This window comes from Artibeus jamaicensis, unplaced genomic scaffold (genome assembly GCF_021234435.1).
Source record: "Artibeus jamaicensis isolate MK-2021 breed Jamaican fruit bat unplaced genomic scaffold, CSHL_Jam_final contig_387, whole genome shotgun sequence".
Classification (NCBI taxonomy): Eukaryota; Metazoa; Chordata; class Mammalia; order Chiroptera; family Phyllostomidae; genus Artibeus; species Artibeus jamaicensis.
Genome location: NW_026521812.1, coordinates 10,663,375 through 10,691,360, shown reverse-complemented (window position 1 = coordinate 10,691,360; position 27,986 = coordinate 10,663,375). Strand labels below are relative to the sequence as shown.

At 40.2% G+C, this 27,986-nt stretch overlaps 1 pseudogene; it reads right to left on the bottom strand.

Annotated features, from left to right (window-relative positions):
* Positions 1-27,967, bottom strand: LOC119045014 (X-ray repair cross-complementing protein 5-like; annotated as a pseudogene).
* Positions 27,968-27,986: the final 19 nt, after the last annotated feature.

Here is a 27,986-nt window from a genome sequence, read left to right as displayed (position 1 = left end):
TAAGGAAATATTGAGGTTTGGGAGAGAGTTCAGAGTCCCTTTTGTGAAGGAAATGATTTATACACCAGGTCTTGTGGATCCAGGCAAGCAGAAATTAGAAAGGCACCACCAAGAGGAGAGGCATAAAAAACAAAGAGAACAAATATAAACGAAAGGCCAATAGTTTTTATAAAGCATAAACAGTGTGGAAGAAAGATGAATAATTATTTTTTATAGGACGAGAAGACAGGCCGAACATAGAGAAAGCCGAGGATTTTCACAGGAGCACAGTAGTGGGTGTCTAACCCGCTGCTGAGTTGGCCTCGACTCCTGACCGCTCTGTGAGTGGATGATGTCCGCATGTCCCTGCACAGCTCAGCAGGCTCCTGCCTACAGCTTTTTTTACGGAGCCAGTTCATCTCATATTTGTTCTTCCTCTTCTCCTGCTGCCTTGTATGTTTCCCAGCATGGTTGTCTTTTCCAAAGAGCCCCACCAACCCTGTCTTTTCATGATGTCCCTGAAGTAAGACACAAGACATAGGAGGAATTAAAAGGTGTCAGAGCAAAGTGGATCCAGAGAGACCAGTCTGAAGCTCACACAGTTGTTTGGAGCCCACTTAAAAAATAATAATAATAACTTTATGTATAAAATTAATACATATCGAGAACAAGAGAAGTAGTCACAACAAATTAGAAACTTTTAAAAGCAGACAAATAATACAAACATCACACAAGGCAGCGGCTGTGGCAACACTTGGATTCCATGTCCATCTTCTCGCTCGCTGCTCCCTATTGACTGGCTGTGCTCTCCAATAACATCTCCATATAACAAGGAAGAAGACGCAGCTTTTCTTCTAGCATCACTGATCCAAATGTGTTCATTATCTATACCATGTAAAAATGTCTTTCAGTTTCACAAAATAGTATTGATAATGAGTCAATTTTTAGAACCGCTATCAAATTTAGGGCCCTGTGAATTAGGAAATTTCAGAGCATACCAAAGTTTTCTGTGCAGTGACTAATTATAAATATTCTTTGGACTGATGACAAATCAATCATGAATTACTGATGTCCTTGTTCACTGCATATCATTAGTTTCATATTTTCTGTGTAGGAGGAAGCATTGTGTGTTAAGAATTTAATTTTTTTATCAATGTGATCATCTGAATTATGTCTTGTCATTAATCTGATTATCTAACAGTTCAAGAACCTATTCACTGTTTTCTTTTGCAACATATTCTTTTCTCTTAGTGAACTTAGAGGGCAGCAACAGTAGAGGGTGAAGAAGCCTTTAGTAAGGCAATATCTGTGGGTCACTGAAATAACACTTTGAATGATTTTAATTATGAATTATATATTTCTACAGTTTGGTCATCTTATTACCTATTTCAATGATCAGTTGTACTCATGGCACTTGAACTGTTTTAAATATTTAAACAATATAAACAAAAAATGTATTATCTCATAAGGTCATAAAATCATTAATGTTTTCCCTGATGAATAACAGAGTTTATCATGATATATTTTTAGTGCCATCTAGTGTTTAAAACACTTCATAGATAAATAAATAATTGAGTTTTAATATTTCTGTCAACATATATTCTTTGGTTCCACATCTCAGTGATTCCTTCCAAGATTTTATATTAAATAGTAATAATAAAATGGATAATGATAAAGCCAAATTAGCTTACATAAATTAAATTAAATTAATTCTAGTGCAATAAAATGAATTACATTATCCCTTCACTATTCTAGGAGATGTCTGGCAGGACCTCAGCCACCATAAAACAAAGAGACTAGTTCTCATTAAAATGCAAAGTCAGAATGTTTTCATGGACTTTTAAGTCTAAAAGGATTTGATTCAAACCATGTTAAAGTTAAGTTGTATATAATCATTATAAATACATTTTTATTTTATTACTAACTGTATAGCTATATTAAAAGCAAAAAAATTATTTGGCAAATTAATAGATTTTTGTCACAATCACCAAAAACAAATGTTTAAGTGCTGCTGGGAATCGCTCTGCCTGGTTTCAAGAGTTGTAACTGCCCTCCATGGATAAGGCTGAGTGAGCAACCTCTGGACTGTGAGCCATTAGGAGACAAAGCTTATCTTTCTGGCAGGAGCACTGCTTCTGCTTCATCCTCTGCCCCCAGTGCTTGGTCAGTTAGTCAGTGATGGGTAAGACCCCTCAGAGTGGGGCAACCTAAGCCAGACAGGATCACTTGGGAGGCCCCCAAGGAAGGACTTGGGGGGCTACAGCAAAGAGTAGGTTATGGACCCTCACCCCCCTGGCTATTCTGACAGAGCCTGAGTCCCCATTTTTGTCTGGGAGAAGCATTCCTGGCTCTAATCCATTTAAGCCTAGGAACCTAGGATGGGGAAGGCAGTGCAGCCCTTTGCTGGCTAGAGTGGGTTCTGGGGTGATCGGCATGAGAAAGAATTCACAAAGTCCTGTGAAGCCTGCTTTGCTAAGAGTGCTTTCATTCATATGATAAGGGTCCAAGCAGGAAATGAGTATGTCTCCCAAAGTTTCTGCAACCCCCTTACCTGACAGACACTGACTCAGACTACGCCTTCAGATCTCTTTGAAATGTTATCTATTGTTTGATCCTTGCCACCTGACATTGATTGATGAGCTTTACCCGTATTCCTGAACCTAATAAATGCTGTTGAAGAAGAGATTCTTGGTCTTTCTCCTTTGAGAGATTGGCCACCTCTCCTCCCCAAGCAGATCATATCTTGGCAGTTTTATTTTCAGCCATGGAGGATGGGGGACTTGCAGGCAAAGTTGCCCCCACAAAGCATTTTAGTATTATAAAAATAACAAAGCTTTCTTGGTTTTTATACTTTTATCCTATAGCAAATAATACTAGATTAACAAAACAAAAGTGTACTTAAATTATATTATTGCTATGTATGAAATATAAAACTAAAAGTAAAAAAATTTCTATAAAGTTAACATGAGAAATAATAAAGTTTAGGCAACAGACATTCTTTGTTCCCCTCTGACTATGAATTCATGGACTATATAAAAGAGCTGAGGTTACCTATTATTAAAGTCACATTGCTCTTATATTCAGATGATGTACATTGAGAAAGAAGTCAAAACAAATTACAGATTTTAACAAAGTAATGCATACTACAAATACCACAAAATCTTCAAAATACCATAATTTTTTACCTGTTTTTAATCTTGGCTAATTTTTTAAAACTCTAAGTAGGAAACTTCACTCCCTTTGTTCACAAAGACCTTTGTGAGGATGTGATTATGCCACACAGCAGGCACCCTCCTTGGACACCAGTCCTTCTAAGTGGAAGTGAATGCTCACTCTTCAGTCCTGAGGAGGCTCAGCCCCACGGTCACCCTCTCTGTTTGCCTGACTGCTCGGTCTGGTCCAGGCCTGCCCAGACCAGGAGCTACCATACCAGGCATTACAGGACAAAACCGTTATCATCTGCCAGGAAGGCGTGGAACAACAAGTAAGTTATCGATCAGCAGTGTGGCCTTCTAAACCCTAGTCGACCTCAGGGAAAGACAAGAGAAAGCCAAGCGACAGTGGCTGGCTGGAAATTCCCTTGACTAAAACAGAACCCTGGACAGCAGCAGCAGCAGGAGGTGTGTGGGGTTGTTTCTGAGAATCTGTGTATATTGACAAGGGACACAGGCAGGCCTCTCTGACTGGGAGTCCAATACAGTACATTGCGCTGTGAATTTATCTCTGATCCATAAACATATACTTTCTCTCTCTCCAATTTTCTATCCCTTCTAGATACTCGGTAAATACACTTGAAGTGATTTCTCCCTTTAAAAGAGCTAGTGCAAATGAGAAAACCTTTTATGTATAGAAAAGCAACTTTTACCTCATTAGTTTCTGCTTAATATAGGCTCTATTAAATTCCACCTGCTAATTAGAGTAGACATTTTAAAAGAGCTCCCCCAAAATGTTCCTCGAATTACTCATTTTTAACCTTAAAATTTATTCTGACTGGCAATTCTTACTTAGAGTCAATTAGAACAGTAGTCCTCAATGAGCTGAATATAAAGACAAACAAGAAAAAGAATTATAAATTTGACTTGCTATTGTGTTTTGCTTTAAACATTTCATTAAAAATTGGTTCAAATGTGACATAATGGTACCATATAAGCAAAACTTTTATTATTGCAACATTTTCAAATCACATGTTATATATCTTTTTATTTTTCCAAAATTGATTTCTAGGAATGTCACATGTACATCTTTTATTTTTAAATACTGTTTTTCTTTAGACCATCTATTCTATCTTCTTTTTCACATAGAACCATTTCAATTCAATTGCTGGCAAATGAAAAGTTATTTTAAAAAATTGTCTATAAACTCCCAACACATTCATTAATCCATTTCAATATTTCACAATGTTCTCTGTACCAAAATTCTTTTAAACAACTAACTCTGCTGTTCTTGAATATATATAATTGATACCCAAGATAATTTTCTAAGGTCCTGCGTTCAAAGAAAATCAATATTAATGCATCATTCTCTTTCATGTACATGAACCCCCCCCCCAGAAAGATGCCTTGTGAACTCTGCCTCTAGGTAGTAACAAATTGTCTCTTTTTTCTAGGTCTTCACTGAAAACCCTCTAAGGCAAAGTAGTTTATCTACTTAAATATTTATTTCCTTGTTTATTCATTTAATATTGAAATCCCTTTTTGATTACAAAAAGTTTGAGGCATTTTACCATTTTAAAAGATAGTTTTTAAAATGAAGCACAAAGGAAGGCAGAGGCAAGTAAAATATTTAAATACTAAGTAAACAAGTATCACCAGAGGAGGAGGAGCATCTGCCTCCCGCTCTGTTCATTTGCTTTGAGTCTTCACAGCCTCACGCATCTCTGACAGAGCCTGGGATGCTTTTTCCTTCCTACTACAATGCTCTTCCACCTCACTCCACCTAACCCATTATCTCTTTTTTATTTTATTTATTTTTTGTTTTATTTTGCAATTACAGTTGATATCCAGTATTAATTTATATTAGTTTTAGGTGTACATCATAGTGATTAGATGTTTATACAATTTACCAAGTGATCCCCCTGATAATTCTAGTACCCCCTTGGCACCATACATAGTTATTACAGTATTATTGACTATATTCCCTGTGTTGTATTTTACATCTCTGAGACTATTTTATAACTACCAATATGTACTTTTTAATCCTTTCACCTTTTCCAACCATCCCCCATCACCTCCTTTTTCATGGCTCAGTTAATTTCTAGTCATTCTTCAGGTCTGTGGTGGGTTGTCTTTTACAAAAATGGCCACAACAGTACTTCCCATCATGAGCTTTCCCAGAGCCTTGCCCTCCTCCCATTAGAAGGTAGACTCCACATCCCCTTCCCTTACATGTGGGCTGACCTTTGATAACTGCTATAGCTTCTATCTGGCTCTTTCTCTCTCAGGATGCTTGGATCTGGAGCCCAGTCATTGTGCTATGAGGAAGTCCAGGCTTTCGGAAGAGGCCACCTGTGGCTGCTTTGGCAAAGAGTCCCAGCTGAAGTCCCAGCCCACAGCCCCCAACTGACTAAGTGCTCAGCTGATTCCAGTTCCCAGCTTTAGAACTCCACCCCACCTTCCTCCACTCCCCTTCCCTGACACACAACCATCTTCTGTTTGAAGCTCCAGACACCAGGGATCGGGCACAAAAAAATGTCTGCTATGTCGTGACCAAATTCATGACCCATAAAATTTATGAGCATCATAAATGGTTGTTTTATTGCCACCAAACTGAGCCAATTTGTTTTCCAACAGTAGATAACTGAAAGAGATTTCACTCAAAGTTCTCCTTCCACTAGCTGGGTCAGACCTCACTCCATTACAGGAAAAATTCATGTTTATTTATGCCAGTCCAAGACCCTCGTTCCATTCCTAGAAGCTGTTTTAATATTAGTCCAAGCCTAAATGAAATTCTAAGTTACATCTGATGAGAAAAATATGAGGATTGTAGTCAATTTCAGAAGGATCAAATCAAGGGGCAGCAGCAAGATCTTCCTGGGTTGTAAAGGCCTCAAAACCTTAAGCTTAGAACAAGAATTATATGTCTCAGAAAACAGGAAGATAGATACAGAAATGTTTTATTCCAATCTCACTCACAGTAACCCACAGAACTTCAATGAAGTGAAGCTAAAAGCTACAAGGTTGCAGCCCACAGCTTTCTCCACGAATTAGTTGTTTGCGTGGGCAGACCTGTGCTGAGTTTACCCTCACATGCTCATAGTGTCTCACTGAGCTCCCTAATAAAAGACAACACAAAGATCCACAAGAAAACTGCTACATATAGCATTAAAACACAAGACCACACTTCTAAATTGGATTTTTACATCCATTAACATAATTAAAGGCCTATCTCTAAATGCAGAAATAGTGGCCTAGCACTCACCTTCCTCAAAGCTGGCATTCTTCAACCTGCCTCATTAGAACATGGAAGTCTTCAGCAGGACTCACACTTCAAACCCAGAACACGCCCATGGACAACAGACCTGCAGATCACTTATCTTTACAGCCACGCCCCAGGCAAGGCAAGATGGCTTCATGCAGCAAATGTCCTCTTATAAAATAAAACCAGAGACAAAATGAAGGCCCGTTCTATCCATGCTCATTTCCCCATTTGGTTAAATGCCAACAGATACAGCCGCTGGCTGTACTTCACTTACATCCCTTGATGCAAAGTGACCTTTTTCCAGAGGGGTCAGCAGTGTTCCTGCCAAGCCACCAGCCAGCTCTGCTCGAAGGCCGTTTGTCACAGAGGGCTTGAGCATCCGGACACCCAACCCATTAGGAAGGGGAGGATGCTGCTGTGTGGGGTCAGTTCCAGATACATCTGTCCTACTAAGATGGCATGAGAAATAACAGCCCGAGCAGCCTGGGTCACTGAACTGCCCTTTCTGGGGGGACTGCTGACCCTTTGGCACTGAAATTTTTGTAGAACATATAAACATGCCCACACTGAAGATGTCTGCCAACAGTAAAAGCAGACCATGTTTCAAGGTTTACTGCAGGACTAGTTTCAGAGGTAAAAATCTCTGTCACACTATATGGCGCTTTCTGATCATGCTTATGTCTTTCATCTTCCAGTCCCAGCCTAAACAGGGCCTAAGTGTCATTCAGCTCACAGGGGAGAAAATAGCAGGGTTCTATTATGGCTGATAAACTTTGACACAAAATGTACCAAAGTTTCCAGTCAGTTCTGGTGTAGTAGTCAGAAAAGCTCTCAGAACAAATAACGTTATTTTTTTCTTCGCTATAAAACACTGAAATAAAACCCAACTCATGTTTCAGACTTCCAGTTTTTCTGAGAACGTTTCTTTCTGAGGTTGGGAAACGGCATGTCCTAGTGCTAAGTGTCCTTCTGAGTGTATCTAGCTAGTAAGGGACAATTTTTAGGATCCATTGGTTCTAAAGGATGCCACTTAAAACAAGACAGTATGTGCAAGTTCCAAAAACATTCCCATTAAATAAAGAAGATCCCCAGGGTCAAAGAATACTTGGTTTGGGGAAATCTTAAACTTGTGAAACTTGTTCTGAAGTTCTGTATCAGAAAAAAGTTAAGATCAAATTTTATATACTTAGAGATTAAGACTTGTATCATTAACCCCACTTGTCGTATTACTTTGACTAAATAGAAAACTGCAAAACGAAGGTAACAACAACAAAAAGTCACTACGAAAAGGTGCTAGCACTGGAATGTTCCATTCTCTGTGGTTCGTATAGTGGCCTACGTACTGCATGTCATAAAGACGAGTCCCTAGGTAACGACTGACAATAACCACTCACAGGGAGAAGTGTGGGCTGCTCCTGCATGGTTTCCACTTTGAGAGGGCTAGCATCCATACAGTCTCCCCCAGCCATGACCTGCCTGCGAGGGGCATAGCACGCTGGGCAGGTTCCTCTCACCTGGGTGACGCTGACCTCAGCCAGGCTAGAGAGACTGAGATGGGCTCCCCTTTCCTCAGTCTTCAATATTTTAGAGTTGGGCCCCTCTTCATGCCTGGAAAAGAAATACATGGGGTTTTCCCCTTAGAACAAACAATACAAAACCCAGAATTACTGATGCGAAAAGTACGACTTTATTTTTCAAAGGTCAGAAATAAAGAGCCACACTTAGACCCCTTTACAGGAGCCTGCGCGCCTGGTCCTGCCCCGGAGCTCCTGCCGGCCTAAGGGCAGCGGCCAGCTGCTCTCGGGCAGCACAGAGGTCACAGTGGCAGCAGCCTCACAAAGCCCTCTCCAAGGACGACACTGCAAACACAGGTCATGGAAACGACATCTCAGTAAGAAACCCATGACCCCTCAGGTACTATTGACTGGTTTCAGTCTCGGAACTATGGTGATAGCTGTTAGCTTTCCATGCACACAGAGGACTGCTGTGTCTGCTCCATCATGTATGTGAGACCTTCGAAGCTGCTACTTACTAGGCAATCCTTGATTAAATATATAGCAGATTGCTCTTAGAGAAGTCAAACGACAAAAAAAATTTAAAAGAACCACTCTCAAAGAAAACTTTTTATTTGTTCTTTTATCAATCTAATTCTGTTTGGCGCAACATGCTAACAAAGTCCAGTAGCATCTGTGTGGTAAGGGGAAAGATGCCTCCAAGGAAGCATATCAAACATCTTGCTTCCCCAGTCACAGTCTGGCTTTAGTAGCCTGTCTTGAAGTCAAGAGAAGGTCAAGTTAATTGCAAAAGGAGAAGAAAATCAAATCCAAAGGCTCTGCCCATAATCTCCCTTAAGCTACTGAACATAAAGACATGAAGTTTTTCTCCCAGACAAATAATCAATGTGGGGCAAAAGGAACTGTCACGAAATGGCTGAATGAGAAGGAAAATTACTAAGAATGAGTGTTTCTAAATATGATGCATTTTTGTTCCAAAGCCCAACCTTCAGACAATGAGGCATGAAGAAGAGGGTATCCTAAAAATAAACCAAAGAATAATAAGGCATAAGCAGGTTTATTCAATGATATTTCAATAATGAATTTCCTTTTACAGCTAGATGAAGAACCAAAGTAATCACAGAGCCTTACAAAAATGTGAATTTAAAGTTTTATTACTAAACATCTTTCTTATTCATCACTTGCCTTTTTTCCTTCAAGAATTAAAGAAATGACATTAGTAAGAAACTGAGTAGAAGACAGAGGATGAGGACTAGGAAACATTAAAAGGGTGAATCATCCTGAGCTCCTTCTTTTAAATAAATGGAATAAAGAATAAACACACCAAGCCTGATGGCAAAAATGGAGGAAAAATGCATAAACCCAAGGAAGCATAAAATTCCATCAGAATCTGAGTCCATTTAAAAAATGCAGCCCATTTCAGTTAAACTTTGCTAGTTGTTCTCACAAGACAAAGAACACAGTACTGATGTGATTTGGAGACAAAAGAGCTGGCTGCTAGTCTCAGTCAGGCCACTCCCTCCCCTTTGGAATCCTACACCTTCTAAAAATATTGATTCTGTATTAATTGTATTTTATCTAAAGTTCAGAGTCTAATAAGTTACTGTCTTCTCTGATCTTCAGTTTGCTCTTCAGAAAAAAACTATGATAAAAAGTATGAGTACATTGCCCCAGCTGGAATGGCTCAGTGGATAGGGTGTCAGTCTGCAAACCAAAATGTTGCTGGTTTGATTCCCAGTCAGGACACATGCCTGGGTTGCAGGCCAGGTCCCCAGTTGGGGGAGAGCAAGAAGCAACAAATTGAAATATCTTCTTTTTCACATTGATGTTTCTCTTTCTCTTTCTCCCTCCCTTACCTTTGTCTAAAAATAAATAAATAAAATCTTTAAAACAAAAGTATGAGTATATCAACAATTTATCTGTTCTCTTCCAAAAATACAAATTAATATATATAGTAGCATTAAGAACCATAAACATGCAAAGCACTATGCTAAGTTCTGTGAGATGGCTGAATGAGATAGAGAATTTCTTAAACTTTCCAAGATTAGATTCTAGGGAAAGAAAAATAAGAATATATATATATATATTCTTATCTTTCTCACATACACATATGTATGTATGTGTGTATACCTATATATATTATTATATAGGGGTATATATACCTATATATACACCAATATATAGAGAGAGTATATATACCAATTCTCTAAAACTGAGCAGGCAAAGACAAGCCCAGGAATAAGCTTAAGATTGGTAGTGAAAATTTAATAGGATTAATATTCTCAAGATTAACTCAATAGCATTATTAGGAATCCTACATATATTAAACTCACACTGTCTATGTGAAGTAGGAAAGGGCACCAGTTCTCACACTCAAGTTGTCTGTGAAGGTGTTGAGCCCTGAAAATCATCTGTGCAAGGTCACAGTAGACATACAGAGGTTGAGAGCTGCTGCATGTCCATATCGGGACTGGAGGTAATTTGTTGGTCTTTCTCCTTATTTTTCTCCTTGTAATTCACTTATTTAGCCAACCGTTTACCTAATACTATGTGTCAGCTACTAGGCTGAGCTCTAGACTCTAAATATACAAAAATCAAGGTAAAATCTACACCTTTAAGAAGGTCAGAGAAATGAAAAAAGACAAATACATCATGGACAATTAACAGAACCTTGTGGCCAGCAGCACAGCCCTGTGAGAGGACAGCAAGCAGCTGTCTTGGGCTGGGGCACAAGGTGCATGTTGGGAAGTAGTGAGAGATAAGGGCAAAATGTATCTAAATTACAGACATAGAAACTGTGAGAGAGAAGCTGGTTTTCTAAGCAGCTGGATTATAGATAAATGTTCTCTTCCTTTCTGCCAATCAGAGTTTTCTCATTTGTGTAACAGAGAAAACTCTGTTGTTTTGCTCTTAAGCTGAAGGTAAGAGAGGTATTAAATAAAGGTCTTTTTTAATCAAAGGTCCAAAGATGGCATTGAGGAATGCATGAACGCTCTGAAAATATATGCAAAGCGTAGTACATTAGCGTATTTTCCTGGGTAGACAGTTCACAGTTTCTTTTTTTAATCAGATTATTAAAAGGGTCCATCTCACACATACACCTATATGGAAAGAGAGAAAAAAACACAGAGAAAAAGAGATTAAGAATCATTACATTAAAAAAAATTTAGCAAGGGAGTAATGCAATCAGATTTGTTTCTTAAAAAACAGTTCAGGTAGGAGAATACAGAATGGACTGGAAGGGATACAGCTGGAATGAGGGAAATCCCTAAGGAGTTGTCTCAGTAAAGCAGAAGCTAACCTGAGGTCTAGATGATAACAGCCGTGGCAGTGGATGAGAATAATAAAAGTTTGCCTTTTTTAAATGCTTGCCATGTGCTAGCCACTATGCTAACCATATTTAAAATATCTCAGTTAAACTTCATAGCAATCCTAGGAGTTAGTTATTATTGTTCTTTTACAAGTGAGCAAACTGAGCTTCAAAAGGGCCTGACCTTGTCTAAAGCACGATTAGTAAGGAGTCCACAGCTAATCCTGAGCTCTTATTAACCACACCCCTACCCAGCCTCCTGAAAGGCAGTTGTTTGATATGACGACTTGACGGAGCAGCTTGCCAACTTTTAACCCACCATTAAAGGGAAATGTTTGGATTTGATCCAAATTTATCTGATTTCAAAATCAATGCTATTAGCCACTATACTAACCTGAAGTGAAAGAAGCGGGTTTGAGGTAAATCTAATACATCTTGGTAAACCAACTAGATATGGAAAATAGGGAAGTGATGACTCCCTGGAAACTAGGCATCATCCACTAAAATAGAGAATAATAGCATGAAGAGGGGTTTAAAAGAAGTGTGGAAGGAGAGAGAAGATGACGAAGTCATTTCTGGACATATTAAACTTGAAGTCATAACAGACACCTAAGATATCCAGTGGATAGGATGGAAAAATGAGAACTATCCAGAAAAAGGCCAGCCATTGTTAATACAACAAGAACAGTTTGCACAGCATCAATATAACCTGGTGGCTGAGCAGAGTGGACTGGAATGTACCTGGGTAAAAAATGACCACTTCACTGTATGAGTCAGTGTGGGCAGTAAATGGTTTTGAGTGAGCATGTGCACTGTGTGGCCATCCCATTCAAAATGACTGAGTTAGTACAGCAAAAAATCTGCATCAAGTTTTGCATTAAGCTTGAAGATTCCTCCACGGAAACTGTTTGGATGATTCAGAAGGCCCCAGCTATGGGCACCTGGTGATTGGCAGCTTCATGAGATGATATGCCAGCTCATGCATCACATCGCATGCAGAGTTTTTTTTGGCAAAACATCAGATCACCCAGGTGACTCAGCCCCTCTACAGCCCAGATTTGATTCCTTGCAACTTCTGGCTTTTCCCAAAACTAAAATCACCTTTGAAAGAAAGACACTTTAGACCTTCAATTAAATTCAGAAAAACATGACAGGACGGCTGATGGCGATTGGGAGAACTGTGTGAGGTCCCAAGGTGCCTACCTTGAAGGGGACTAAGGAATAATTGTCCTATGTACAGTGTTTCTTGTATCTCGTATCTTCTTCATTCAATGCCTCTATCTTTCTTTTTTATAGATTTTATTTATTTATTTTAGACAGAGGGGAAAGGAGGGAGAAAGAGAAGGAGAGAAACATCAATGTATGGTTACCTCTTGGGCACCCCTGCTAAGGACCTGGTCTGGCCTGCAACCCAGGCATGTGTCCTGACTGGGAATCAAACAGGCAACTCTTTGGTTCACAAGCCAGTGCTCAATGAACTGAGCCACACCAGCCAAAGCCAATTTCTCTATTTTTCATATTACTTGGTGGATACCTTCTGAAAAGACCTCATACTTTAGGATGGGCAGATACTCAGTAGGTTTTGAAGACTTGCATGTGAAATAATCAAAGATCTTAGAACACCCATTGCTAATGCAATGGGGCATGGTGGTTGAGAGGGCAAGCTCTGGCATCAGACCGCTTACTCCAACATGTGACCAGCTGTGATCTAGGCCACATTTCTTATCTTCCTTAAGTTTTGGTATCCTATTTCACGGGAAGTTCAAAAGGATCCAAAAAGCTAATACATATAAAGCAAAGCACTCAGCACATACCTGACTCCAATAAATGTCAGCTTTGTATAAGAGGAGTCTTAAAGAATATCAACATTTAAGGTTAGTAGGAAAAGAAAAGCAGCCCCAGAGGACTCTGAGCAGGAGCTGTCAAAGGTTTAGACAGAATCTGCAGAAACTGAATTTAAGGAGGGTATGTAACTTTCAAGAGGCAAAGAATAATTGACAATATCAAGTGCTACAAAGAGGTCAAGAGAGAATAAGACTCTACAAAAGTGAAATAAATTTAAGCAGGCAGTGTCATTTGGAAGACCAGTCAGGGAAGCAGTGGGGATAGAGCCCAAGACAGTGAGTGATGGGTAAAGGAAGCAGGTAGACTAGACTTCCAATTAGCCTGGCTTATGGAAGGAAAGATGATAGGTAGTAATAGAGGGAGGAAGTCAGAGGATTGTTTTATTTCATTGTAGAGGAAAGAAGTGATGTGTTAATGTGTAGAGGGAAAGGGCTGATACAGAGAGAGAAGCTGAAAATACAAAAAGAAGGAAGTAATTAATAATAGACTAAGGTACCAGAGACAGAAGATGGCATCTTAGGACATAGGTGAAAAAATTTGTTTGGGCAGGATGATGTACCCTCTTCCCCTATGACAGGAAAGAAGGAACTAAAGGTAGAAGCAACGTAGATATGTTTTTACATAAGATGGGCCAAAAAATTGAGGAGTTCCCACCCACCAGCCTCTGTTTTCTCTATAACACTATCATCATCATCATTGTCGTAGTCATCACAGATGTGCTAGGGACGTGACTAGGATTGTGTAAATCATTTCCTCACAAACACTGTGTGCATTCTAGGTGTTCGGCATTGTACTGATTCTAGAAATACAACAGTGAATAGATGTATCACTCAACCAACACTCATGGCAACCCTTTGAGACAGATATTTCCATCATTTCTATTTAATCGTGAGTAAATTGAGGCTTGTCAAGGATAAACTACTTGCACCTACAGGCACCTAATGGAGCAAGGGCACCAGCTCACACCATCTGACTCTAAAGTGTGATGTCTTAACCAATAACCAGGTGAGGTTGGCTGCTAAATGGAAGTGATGGAGTCTTAGGGAACTTGAAAAAGTAGAAAATGTTAGAATATCTTGCACAGAGACAAAAAGAAATCAAGCTCACATATCAGTTAGTTACACAAGTAAAATTAGACCTCAGATATCCTAATTCTTTGCACATTCCCTGTCCAAAAAATGACATTTTCATTTCAACTAACATTAAGAAAAACAATGTTTTTATATGATAAGGATAACATTTAGCACTACAATATTTTTGAACTACAGTGTTACATGGTGCTCTTAACCTCTTAAAATGAAGACATCACTTCTAACACTAAGGTTCCAACAAGTTCATCAGCAAAAATAGATCTTCTCAAATGTTCGATCCTTTTTATTAGTAATGATACTGTTGTTGCGTGGGGTTTTGACTATTGCCTTTCCTCCAAACAGTTCAAAGTGGTTTAATATCTGTGACTTTATTGTTACAAGATCTCTTGAGATAAGCCTGTTTTTAGATGGAGAAACTCTCACAAAGTAAAATTATTTAACCAAAACCAAATAAAGAGTTCAAAGCTGGAATGAAAACTGGCGATTCCCAGCTCAGGGCTCTTTGTCTTAGCCTCTGACACTTACGGGACAGACATTTACTCACTCCCCAGTCTGTGTCCCTCACCCCTACCCTGGAAATACCCTGGATACAGGCACGCTGAATAGGCACAAAAAACTAGAACTAGTTGTTAGCAGGTTTTTTTCTCTTTAAGGAGACCACCTCTAAAGCTGCTGGGTGACTTACCATAGAAATTAAGGGTTTTAAGAACCTTGTAGAAGAGACTGAATCCTTCTTCTTAAATACAGGAAGTACTCCACAAATATTTGTTCTATGCATCATTTCTGCAATCCTTAAAAACTCCGATTTCTAAAGAAAGGGTAGAGAATGGGAGTGTGAGTAGGCGTGTGCGATAACTCTCAGGCCCCGGCAGACAACTTGGTTTGGTCAGACCCAGATGGGAACGCAGAACAAGAAGCCAGCACACTGAAGCTTCCAGAAAGAGTGAGTGGTGGGATTAGAGCTGAAGGTGTAGTCACAATAGGGATCGAATCACAGAACAACAGCTTCTGTGTTGTTTTCACTGGTTAATTTACATTTTAATCAACAGAAGAAGGGGAAATAACCCCTTTCTTTCCCACAACAGAAGGTAATCAGACCATGAACTGGGGCCTTAATGCACAGACAGAAAATAGCCAGATGACTGCGTTAAGGCTATAGCAGGGCTGCTGTGGGTAGAAAGGACTCAAAATTTTATTAAAGTGTTCTAAAATATGAATCCAGAGGGATGTGTGTAGATGAGGATAGCAGAGGGAAAGTAGGTTTTTAGTGACAGCCTTCCTATATAGAAGGAGGCAGGACAGACTGAAGACAAACAAAAACTCTCCAGAATGTGTGAGGGATGCACAGGATAGAATCTGTCAATCCCAAGATTTTTTTCTTTTTCAATTCTGACAAAGCTGGGGGTATTAACCTCTAAAAAGCCGCAGAAAACAAAAAGCTTTCTATTCAACTTGGAAGATCATTCATTAAATTAACAATTTGCGGAACCCTGTGAAGGTTTCTGGAAATTACTCAATTCTATTCCAATGGGGTATTTACAAATAAAAAGCTTTATTTTATCATTGAAGATAGAGCTGTGGAAAGGAAATCAAAGGAAAAAATGTGGTCTAAACCTAGATCTCAGAATACAACCTAAAGAAATGAATAGATTATTTTGATTTGAGGGGAAAAGTCACCAAAAATACCAAACCTAAATCTGAGTAAAAATCAATGTTATACACCCAAATGATTCTGGATAATCAAAAACAATTTCTTATGATTTGTTTTTGTTTTGTTTTGAATGGAAATTGATGAAGATATTGAAAAGAATTTGATGAGAAGAAAAAACTGAATAGCTACCTGAAAACTTGATTTTATCTGAGAATTATACAACCAGCACGTTGCTATCCTTGAGGTACAAACATCTCACTGATGGGATAACCAAGTACATCACTGACGCAGACCAGGCTTTTCATTCTCTTTCCCAATTTTCCTCCAGAAATCTCAGTGACATTCTACTGACACCTAACCTCCCAGACGAATAACTGCATGACCTTTGGCCCTCTCTTCTCATCCCCAGCATCCTATTTTAAAAAATGATAAAATTTAGCCTTAGATAGTCAAAAACTGTTTATCTTCCCTATATACATAATTCACCAAGAATTTGATGCTTATCAAAAAGTCAACAGCCCAGAAAGTAGCTCTACATTCTAGATGAACGGCAAGAATAAAATAGACCTACAATGGACAGATATGAAAAATCAGTATTTTCAATGCAAGGCTCAAAGATGAAAAGGTTTCTTTTCCTCGCCATTGTGATTCCACAGACCCACATGCAGCCCTTAGGCCCAGAGCCCCAGCCTCTGATTAGCACCAGTCTTATGTAGGCCAGGGTCAAATACAGCCACATGGAGTACTTACTTATCTTGGAAAATGTCCTGAGTCGCTTCATCCTTTCTCTTGATGGCTTCGCACAGAGGGAACAATGTCTTTATTTCAGAGAGAGGAATCTGACATTTAGCTGTCACTTAGTGGGGGGATCCAGCATATTCCAAACTCACTGCAGAGTTGGGGGCAGATGCTTCTGGGGGTGTAAGGCTCTGCACAGCAGACACTGTGCAGGAAATGTGAGAATTTTAAAATGCAGCTGTAGACATCAGATACGGCTTCAAATCTTTTCTGAACAGGCACCCTCCCCACCTTTAGCTCGGGAGGGCTGTGCCATTCCTACGATATAAAGAAGAGAACAAAGAGAGTGCGCCCAGCACCACCTTGTTAGCAGGGCCTGGATAGTGTCTGAAACCAGCTGGAAAACAGACCCAAGCAGCACTGTCAGCGGGAGCCTTCCTGGAAAAGAGCCTCGTCTTGTAAAGAGGCTGATATTTTAACTACTTGGAGATGTGAAGTCCCCTAAAACATGTAATTCCAAAGACCACTGACAATGTGAGATTATGACTTTTATTATAATCCTTTTACCTGCCTTCACAGGGTTTGCTATCTCCCTTGCTTAGTCTTAGAAAATGATGTGTGCTAGATGAAGCAGGTGGCTAAGGGGGAGCTGCCCGTGCTCAGTGAGTCCCAGGAGGAAATTTGTAGCAGAGAAGAGAATGCAGGTCTGTCCCAACCTCCCCAGCCAGAGTGCTGAGTCTGGACTATTCTGCACCAGTCTCTTTACTTCTGTCCATCTCCACTACTGTGGTTGCCTCTTGCATGCCCCCTACTGGGGACCTGGCCTGCAACCCAGGCATGTGCCCTGACTGGGAATCAAACTGGCTACCTTTGGTTCACAGGCTGGTGCTCAATCCACTGAGCCACAGCAGCCAGGGCACTAAAGCCATGGTAAGGCAAGCTCCTTGCCCTTGTAAAGTCCTACACAACATCACCCCTACACCCTCCCTTATCGTATTACCTGCCACCCTCCTCCTTAGAGCAACCTGGCTAGACTGTACTGTTCCTGTTTCATTCTTACGCCAAGCCGATTCCAGACTTTGGGCCTTGTGCTTAAAGCTCCCTCTGTCTCTTCTGCCTTCCTCTGGATTTCAACAGGGGTGGCCTCTTTTTTATCATTCTGTTCTTCACTCAATTACCACCTCCTCAGAGAGTCTTTCCCTGAGACTGCCCTACCATTCAGTCATTCTATGTCATTAAACTTGTTTTCTCTTTCTGATAGAACTTACCATTAACCAAAGTCATCCTATTAGTTTTTTAGTTTACTTATCACCTTACCTTCCCCCTTGAAGGTAGAGATCTTGTTTGTCTAACAGATATTGGTTGAAGAAATAACAGGAATGGGGCAAAGATTAAGGCCAGGGAAGGTTCTCCATTGCTCACATGAGTGGAAATCTGGACAGCAAGCCTCTTCTGTTCAACCATCTGTACTGCTTTCAGTTTACTAAGCTGGGCCTTGGTAGTAACGGTATCTTCCCAGAAAAGTAAATACTCTAAGAGGAGCACAAATAGGTAAGCTAAAGGATGGAATACCATTCAGAAAGCAAGAGAAAAAATTAAACTATCAATCCATTGACATTCTCCTTTCATTGCTAGAGAATCAATTCAAAGATTAGGTTGGCCAACAAGGCTCCTACTATTTCTCCCTTTCAACAACTTGGACGTTAATAATTTTGAAGAATTACCAGGCAGCTGAATAGCTCCTACATTTTCAAAACACTATATCCTACCACAAAGTTCATGATTTATACCACCCCATGAACTACTTCCCTACCCTGCAGAAATGTAAGCTAGAGGTCTCCATTCTAAGAAATAAAAGATACATTGGCTTAAATAGTAAATATCACCGAAGACTCGGTGTCCTACAAAGTCAGAAACCCCTGAGGCAGGAATTAAGTACCAAATTCCTCTGGAAATCTTAAGGGTTGCTCCCTTGTTATAAAACACCAATCACAAGTCTTTCTTCTCCATAATATGTCCATTTGTTTCAGAGCCCAACTAGTGTTTTCCTCTTTCCTAATTACTTGACTTTCCCTTGAGCGTCAATAACCTTGGGTCTATTTAGTGTGAAGCAAAAGTGGAACCCAGAATGATCCCAGACCCTGTGAATCTACCGCCAACTTTCTTGTGCATAATTCTTAATTCACGATGCTCTCCCTCAGGCCAATAAAGTACCTACAACAGCACGGAAAGCCCTTAAAGATGTAAGCAGTAATTGAGCACCCAGTATAGCTGACTACATCTCATGCTCTGCAAGATTCTATCCCTCATGTTCAATTGGCATAATTTGGACAAGAATTAGGAGGAACAATGGATACATACCCTAGCTAGGCTCCCGGGTTTTCGTTAGGAACTCTAGGCATTTCTTTCAAGTGCTGTCATCATCCATAAGTCAGGAATAAAAGGGCCGCAAGAGATCTTCTAAAGCATCAACCTCTCGTATTCTTAAAGGTTACATTTTAGATAAACCTAAATTGTATACTTATAAAATTCACTCAATTAAACTATCCCAATTCATTTTTTTAAGGAGGTTATAAGGCCTTTCCGACATGGCTCAGTGGGTTACTTATCGTAATGCAAACCAAAGGGTCACTGGTTTGATTCCCGGTCAGGGCGCATGCCTGGGTTGCTGGTCAGGTCCCCATCTGAGGAGTGCACAAGAGATAACATGGATGTTTCTCTCCCTCTCCCTTACCCTCTTTCTAAAAATAAAGAAATAAAATATTGTTTAAATGAGGTTATGAGAAAGTGATACTTTTTAGTAGCTGAAGCTTAGATGAGTCCTCAACCTGCTTATTTGTCTTTTAAACAACTGTGATTCCTTGATGTGACTGTTACAGTTTGAAAAATACTATAGAAAAAACAGCAGACCACATGATTAGCTCTGAAATCACTAATATGTTGGTTTTAGTAACACTGCATCAATTATGTAAAGGCAGTTTTGCCCTGACTGCTGTGGCTCAGTGGGTTGGGCGTCCTCCCACAAACTGGAAGGTTGCTGGTTCTATTCCCAGTCAGGGCACATGCCTGGGTTGTGGGTTAGGTCCTCCACTGGGAGCCTGCACATCAGTGTTTCTCTCCCTCTCTTTCTTCCTCTCTCTAAAAGTAAATAAAAATAAAATCTTAAAAGTCAATTCTAACTGCACACTTGACAAAAGATGTATCGTCATCCTGTCTTTCCAAAATTAGAATTCAATTAACCTCTTGCCAATAAATTGACTATTAATCTCTCCCTCCTTCTGACCACTACTCACAGCTCATTTACCCTGGTTATAAATATTTAATTTAAAAAGGAGAAAAAGTTTTCCTGAGTCCCACATCTTCCTGTAGCTTCCTAGATATTCTCTCTCTCTCTCTCAGTCCCCTCTTTCATCAGTGAAGCTCTCCCCTCCAGCACGGAAACCTGGCTCCCTCCCCATTTGCTGACAATGGGTCATCAAAGTCATCAAAGACTTAACAACAAGGCCCTTTGCCACGCCCTCTGGACTCACCAATGTGCGCAGCATCCAAGGTGATCCTTTCCTTCTGGACAGCCTTCTTCTCCTGTGCCTCCGAGGGAACGGATTGCTCCTAATGCTTTCTACTTCGCTGACCTTTTGGTGGATGTGGTGAGGGAACAGGGGAAGGGGGACATTTTTTAACAGTTCTTCATTAACATGTTGTTGTTAAGAACTTTGTTTTCTTTTCTTCTCACTTCACATACTCTCCCAGGTGATCTACCTGAAGGAGAAGGACTCTCAAATCTGTTCAGTCCTGAATCCTCTCTTTTTGGGAACCTTTCTGCCTGGTTTCAGGAGTTGTAACTGCCCCCCATGGCTAGGACTGAATGAGCAACCTCTGGAATGCGAGCCACAAGGAGACAAAGATTGTCTTTGCTTCTTCCCCTGCCCCCAACACATGGTCAGTTAGTCCAGGACGGGTAAGACCTTTCAGAGGAGGGGCAACCTAAGCCAGACATGATCACTTGGGAGGCCATCATGGAAGAATTCAGGGTGCTGCAAAAATAAGGGAGTGATGGACCCTCACCCCCAGGCTATTCTGACATAGCCCGAGTCCCTGTGTCCTCTGGGAGAAGCACTTCCTGGCTCTAATCCATTTAAGCCTGAAAACATACGATGGGGGAGGTGGTACAGCCCCTTGTCAGCTAGAGCGGGATCCAGGGTGATGGGGCATAGGAAAGAATTCCTAAAAATCCTGTGAAGCCTGCTTTGCTAAGAGTGCTTTCATTCATATGTTAAGGGTCCGAGAGGAAATGAGTATGTCTCCCAAAGTTTCTGCAACTCTCTTCCTGACAGACACTGACTCAGACTAAACCCTCAGATTTCTTTGAAATGTTATCTACTGTTTGATCCTTGATACCTGTATTCCTATGTGTTACAACCCAATAAAAGCCATTGAGGAAGGGGCTCTTGGCTTTTGTCCTCTGAGAGATTGGCCACCCCTCTGCCCCAAGCAGATCATGTCTTGGTAGTTTCACTTTCATCCGTGGCGGACAGGGGCACTTTGCAGGCAAAGTTGCCCCCACACTCTCCCAGGCTCCGCATCCCAATTTTCAACTTCTCACTGAGTGTCTATACAGATATCACAAGTTTAGCACTTGCAACGGCAAATGAATTACCTTTTTCTGTTTATTCTATTGTATATGCCTTATCACAGTGATTTTCAGTCACAGTACTTTTTTATCTCATAGCACACAAACTAATTAGCAAAATTCTGCAACACACACAAAATATATTTTTTGCCTATGTGGCAAATAAAATAGAAATAATTTGAATTCATTCATACCAGGTGGTGGCTGCTGTGGTGGCTGTTTTTATTTTTTCACTTGACAATCTAAGGGAAAAGAGGTCAGTGCCCCTGACTAAATAGTCAGGTATTGCATGTTTTAAAAATTATTCTGGCATACTGGTTGAAAATCATTATCTTATCACAATTCGTGGTGACTAACACCATCCTTCCGGTCATCCGAGCTAGGAGTCTGTTATCCTCAATTCCTGTGCAGAAAATGTACTTCTTATCAACTGCCATCTAATCTTTTATACTAATTGAGATAAAGAACAATTTCCAGGGAAACCACAGTAGAAGGGATGAAGCCGAGAATCAAATCAATAAGTTGGAATATAAGGAAGCAAAAAAACAATAAATAAGAACAACAAGAAGCAAAAATATTCCCAAAAAACAAGGACAGTATAAGCAGCCTCTGGGACAACTTCAAGATATTCAACATTCACATCATAGAGGTGCCAGAAGGAGAAGAGAAAGAGCAAGAAATTGGAAATCTATTTGAAAAAATAATGAAAGAAAATATCCTTAATTTGGTGAAGGAAATAGACATCCAAGTCCAGGAAGCACAGAGAATCCCCAAATAAGATGCATACAAAGAGGCCCATTCCAAGACACAGCATAATTAAAATGTCAAAAGTTAAAGATAAACTGAGAATCTTAAAAGCAGCAAGAGAAAAGCAGTTGGTTAGCTACAAGGAGTTCCCATAAGACTGTCAGCTGATTTCCTATCATTTCCCCATACAGCCAATTCTCCAACCTAATGGAACTATTTGCGGACCCCCAAACACACTACTCTTCTCTTCCTTGTATTTTGATGCTTGTGTTTGTGCTAGTCCCTCTTTCTGGTGTGCCCTTGTCACATCGTGCCTCCCCTTTTCCCTCAGGGAAGCCTTCCTAAAGTCACCCATGTGCAGGAATGTCTCTTTCCTCTTATTCATGTGGCAATTTTGTCCCAACACTGTTATAACTATTACTTTTATATCTCTCTACCCTTTCACTTCTTCTGAGGGGTCCTTTCAAGTAGTGAACTTCTAGTACCTTTAGCACATGGCATGTTGTTAGTACACATTAAAGATTTGTTTTATAAAAACTGAATTCCATTTATAAATGCCCTAGTAATGACACTTCTTTATACACATAAGCCATGTTAAAAAACTCTCCTCCACAAAAGAAAACAAAGTGGATAAATTATAAAGGTCAAAGTTGCCAGTTCTTAATAGCTCTGAAAGATAACAATGCCTGTGTTCATGACTTACATCTACTCACTAATCCAACGAACACTGAAGTTAAACAGAAACCACCCGAGGTAAATCTGCCAAGTATTGAAAGTTTCTATTCCTCACCATAGTAACCTGTTTGCAAGCTTTCCACACCAACTGGTCTGATCTCCCTTCCCTACAAATGGCAAAAGCCATTTTGAAGTCCAGTTGACAAAAATACCAAAGACTTATATACAGGTAATTTATACTTGATTACATGTAGAATACTACAGCACATTAAGCTTCATATTTCTAATTTTACAACAAAAGTTACTTTCCCCCCACTACTTAAAGGAATTGTAAGTATCAAAAATTTAAAAAAGAACAACAGGCAATTTCTCTTGTGTAGGAGATCTCTCAATATCTAAACAGGCTGTAATATGAACCTGAGCTACTTAAGGATGCTTTGAGAAGTGCGTCAGGAGTGTAACCAATGGTCTCTCCATCACACAGGCCCCTCAGAGACAGGCCCTCCACTGCTATATAGGGAAGAGTTTGCCTGAAAGCGCTGCTTGTGATTTTTCTCAGCTCGTGGGGACTCAGAGAAGCCTGCGGTCTACCACCACCCAGCGACCCCAGGCCTGGAGCACTCCTCCCCACAGACCCTTCCTCAGCACAAGTCAGTGCTCCGCCAGGTTCCCAGGCCCCCTTGATCCAAGCTCCACCTTCCAATTCTTCCAGCCCAGGATTCAGAAATTTGTATTTTATGTTTTCCTGTAATAATTTCATACTATAACCTCTTTATCTGACCTTGCGCTACCTTTAATTATGACATTGTTGATAAACATGGCACAGGAACACTTCTTCCCCAGTAGTAATTACTGTACAGCTCATGAAGACTCTACTATTTAGATATTAAAAAAAAAACACACACACACTCATTCACATAAAATAGGGGAGAAAAGCCTAGAAAAAGCATAAAAAAGAATCTGTTTTTTATTAAGCCCTCCTGAAAAAACAGTAACCTTCCTCCAGGAAAAATTTAGAAAGCACCCTAACTTGACCTTTGTCTTCCTAAAAGCTCAGAATATTTTTGTCTTTTAGAAGAAAGAAGGTAGTATTTTTCCATTAAATAGACAGGACCTCACTCTGAGGGGATAAAAAACATTTGTGACTGGCCAATTACCCTAATTTTTCACTTGGTTCACTTTCATTAAAAAAAAAGCACAATTTGCTCATCTTTCCTTTCTCACCTGAAATAATCTCTGAAATTGGGGATTTAGGATTTTGGTGGTTGGAAATAAGTCTTTAATGGCATTCTCCTCTTGATCTTTCTTAACCAAGCTCATGGAGTCAATCAAAGCATTCACGGCGCTCAACTGTGCTTCTAAAACAAGGATACACAAAGAACAGAAAGAAAAATGACCACCTGCATTATTTTCCACTAAAACAAGTGTTTTCCATTCACAGCTATTCGTAGCAATGTTGGCAGGTTATACAGCCTCACTCTGCCAAAAAGAGTCTCTAGTTATACAAATCATCTTACTTGACTCTTGGTTTCCTTATTTGTAAAAGAGAGCATATAGAGTAGCTGGCATCCTAGGTCCTTTCCAGCTCTACCATTCAGTGAATGTTTTTAAAAAAGATTTTATTTATTTATTTTTAGAGAGAGAGGAAGGGAGGGAGAAAGGTGGGGAGAGATTCATTAATCCTGGTTGCCTCTTGTACGTTACCGACCTGTGAGATGACCCAGTCATGTGTCAGACCAGGAATTGAATCAGTGAATTTTCAGTTTGCAGGATGATGCCCAAATTCACTGAGCTGCCAGTCAGGAGACATCAAAAGGGCTCAGTGAACTTTTGACAATGGAATATCATATCAAAAGCAAAAGAGATTGTTCCAGAGGAATGCACCACAGCCACACAAAACCCAACTTGCATATGACAATTCAAAACATTCGGAATTCACTGAATTAATATTTAAAAGAAATTAGTGATTAGTTCAAGAGGAAAACTACCAAACTCACAACCCAGGAATGTGCCCTGACAAGGATTTGAACTGGTGACCTTTCGCTTTGTAGAACAACATCCAACCAGCTGAGCCACATTGGTCAGGGTTCTGAAAAGTCTTCAGAGCAAAAACATGACTTCCTTTTCTTTATGTCTCTCCTAATACTTAAAAGAAAGCAAGGGCCGCTCAATAAAAATCTACCCTAGACAACACAAATGACACGACCCAAAGCAATGCAGATGAAAGGCAACTCTCCCCAAAGTGCTTCTGCTTTAACTGCCATGTGTAGCTTTCATTATGCTGATTCATACAGCAGTTCAGCTGCTAAGAGCTGAGGTGCTATTTCTGGGTCATTCACAGCCACTAGGCAAAAGGTAGAAAAGAATAAGTGGTTCCTAAAACACCCGTTATGCTTCTGTACATCACCTTTTCAAATTTTCCTTTTGAACAGATACTACAAAATGGAAGAGCATACAGGTAGGTATTCATCGCGGAACCTTTCTATCCCATCTTTGGTCTTTCTAGGGGAGGCTTCAGGCAGGGGCACAGCCCTCACCATCTGAAGCTGACGACTGCAGGGTCCACTTGTGTGTGAAAGCTTAGCGATCTCCATCTGCTATTAAGAGCTAGTATCAGGCCAAATCACCCTAGCACGGCATACCCGCACATAAACGTGGGCTTGGAAAATATGCCAAACACTTTTAATAATACATTTTTCTAGTGGAGACTATGCAAAAATATGTTAACTCACAGAAAATAAATCAACAGATCGAGAGAAATTTAATGTTTTAGGTCCTGAGTGAATGGTGTATGTCCATAATTTCTTAACAGATTTCTCTTTTTTAAATCTTCTACTCATTTAAAGTTTGGAGACATAGAGATAAAATAGTCTAACACACTGGCAGCTTCTGTACATTGAAGTCCATCCCTGGCTCCACCACGATGTAGAGCGACCCATTTGTAGAAGGAGGTAAAGATATAAACTTTAGAAGTCTTTCTTGGCTTTTCTCTCCCACACTTCTCCCAAATGATCTAACCAAAGAAACAGAGAGAAGCCAGTTTTGAGACTCACTTTGCAATTCCCTAATCCTACACTGACACAGATATAAACTTGTAAACCAAAACATCTAGTCATTGTTCTCTGCTCTTTTTGGTATGTTTCCATATTTGGTCTGCTATTATATTTTATTACAACTGCCTTCAACTGTGAGCTCTCTGGAAGATGGGACCTGTGTCTGTAAGAATCATTCTTGGTAGCACACTGACATTTGTAGCCAGACTCTTAATAAAGGCTTTTTCTCATCAAGCTCAAAGTAATTCCTGGAAATAAGGAAAGATGAGAACTACAAAGAAAGGGCAAAGGGAAAAGGTAATTTCCAGCACTATTATGTTTCAAGTCAAAGTTACAATGTATTTTATTTGGACACTAAAGTCTCAGATTTGATACTGTAGGCCAACTCACTTCAGGAGAGGGCACACCTGCTCACAACTGGAGAATGTTCATCCCCTGCTAGCAAGCTGCTCCCTAAATACAAGCCCTACAACAGAAGTGGGAACCTACAAGTGCTTGGAGCATTTAGGACAAACCTATCCCTACTACTGGGGAAAACACACAGTGAACCATCTCCATCATTATTGTGTACGATGTGACTTGGATGTTTAGAGCCAATTAGTGAACAAAATGGAAATAAACTCACCCACGGGACTGCATTTCTTCTTATTTGTCAAGGATGCAAACATGTATTACTGCCAGTCTTCTATGAAAGGCAGCTGCACATGTGCTCAATACTAGTGAGAAAAAAAGGAGGTAAAAGAAAAAACAAGCAGATCAGTGGAGAATTATAAAACTGGCCCGGAATGCTGTGAGCATTACGCAACAAAAGCATTTTGAAAATCAGAGGGCTTAGTGCTACTACATGGAAAGTGAGGTGTTTTGATTTCCACTATCAGCCGTACACAACTGCAAAACAGCACAGACGCTATGACACATACAAGCACGCTTCAGAGAAAGACTACAAAACGAGTGGCCTGTGCATCAAATGGGAAGAGACAGTGCAACCGGGAGGCTGCTGTGCAGGGCGAGGTGTTTGTGGTCTCTTCCCCAGTCCTGCCACAGGCTGGAAAGGCAGATAGACCAGTGTTTGAAATAGGAGAGCCCTACATAAAATGAATTTCACAAGGATCACACAAAACCGCGTTCTCCACCTTTATCCATGGTACATAGAGCGTGTTGAAATAATAGAGGCAATCTACTTCCATTAGGTTCCAAGACATCAAAGAGGATGGGGACCAAGAGAGTCACTGGACTGGGCAAACAGGGGGTCATGGTGAACCTTTACTGATGTGATAAAAAGCTCCTTTACATACTTGCATTAATTCATGTTCTTTCATTGCAACGTTCATTACTTGGGGGTTTGTGGAAAATGCAGCATCCCGTGCCCCACTGCAGAGTAACAGAATCGAAATCTTCATTTTAACAACGTTCCCCAAGTGACTCCTACATATATTAACGATTGAGAAACACTGTTTAGGATGAAGAATCTGAAGAGGAAAAATTGAACAAAAGACTTGTGGGTTTTAACTTATAGGTGTCCTTGATACAAGGAAAAGCCACTCCAACTTGCGGGTTAGCTCTTGTGTCATAAGCATGTTGACCTATGACCACCAGGTCTAATTCCTCCAAAGCATTAATCAGGAAGGAAAGGGCTGCTGCTGCTGCCTAGCAACAAAGATGCCTGCGTGAACACATACCCAACCCGGGAGAATCTCCACAGCAGCACCACATACTCCAAAACTGTGTTTCGCTTCCTTCCTGTTTCAGATTTTTTTTAAAGTGCCCCTCAATCTATACTGTACCCATTTGCATTTGATCACATTTACAGAACCTCTTCTGGAACTTTACTTCATTACCTAAATCCTCTCTCTTATCACTTCAATCTTCTTTTTCCTCTGAATTCATACCTGTACCCTCTAAATAAACTCAAGTCTCAGCCTTCCTAAACAAACTCTTTTTATGCCTTTCCCTCCACAAATTACTGTCTGTATCTTTCTTCCCTTTCACCTTTAAAGTACTTGAAATAATGGCCAAATGTCTTACTGCTCCCTGCTTAGGACGCAATTATTCTTCAACCTAATCTAGCGACTGACTCAACAGTCCTACTGAAATCATCCTCTGCAGTCACCCAAAGCCTCCCAATTACTGAACCCTTGCTTCCCGTTCTATTTGACCTTCCAGCAGCATCTGAGCATCACTTTCTCGACTCTTTCTCCTTCTGTGGCTTCAGAAACAACACTCTCGCTGACTGTTATACTTTGTGAGTCACTTCTGCCCTGCTTCTTCTTTTCTTCCAGCTAACCTCGAAATTCTGCTTTTGACCTTTCCTTTCCATCCGCTTACTCTAAAAGTCT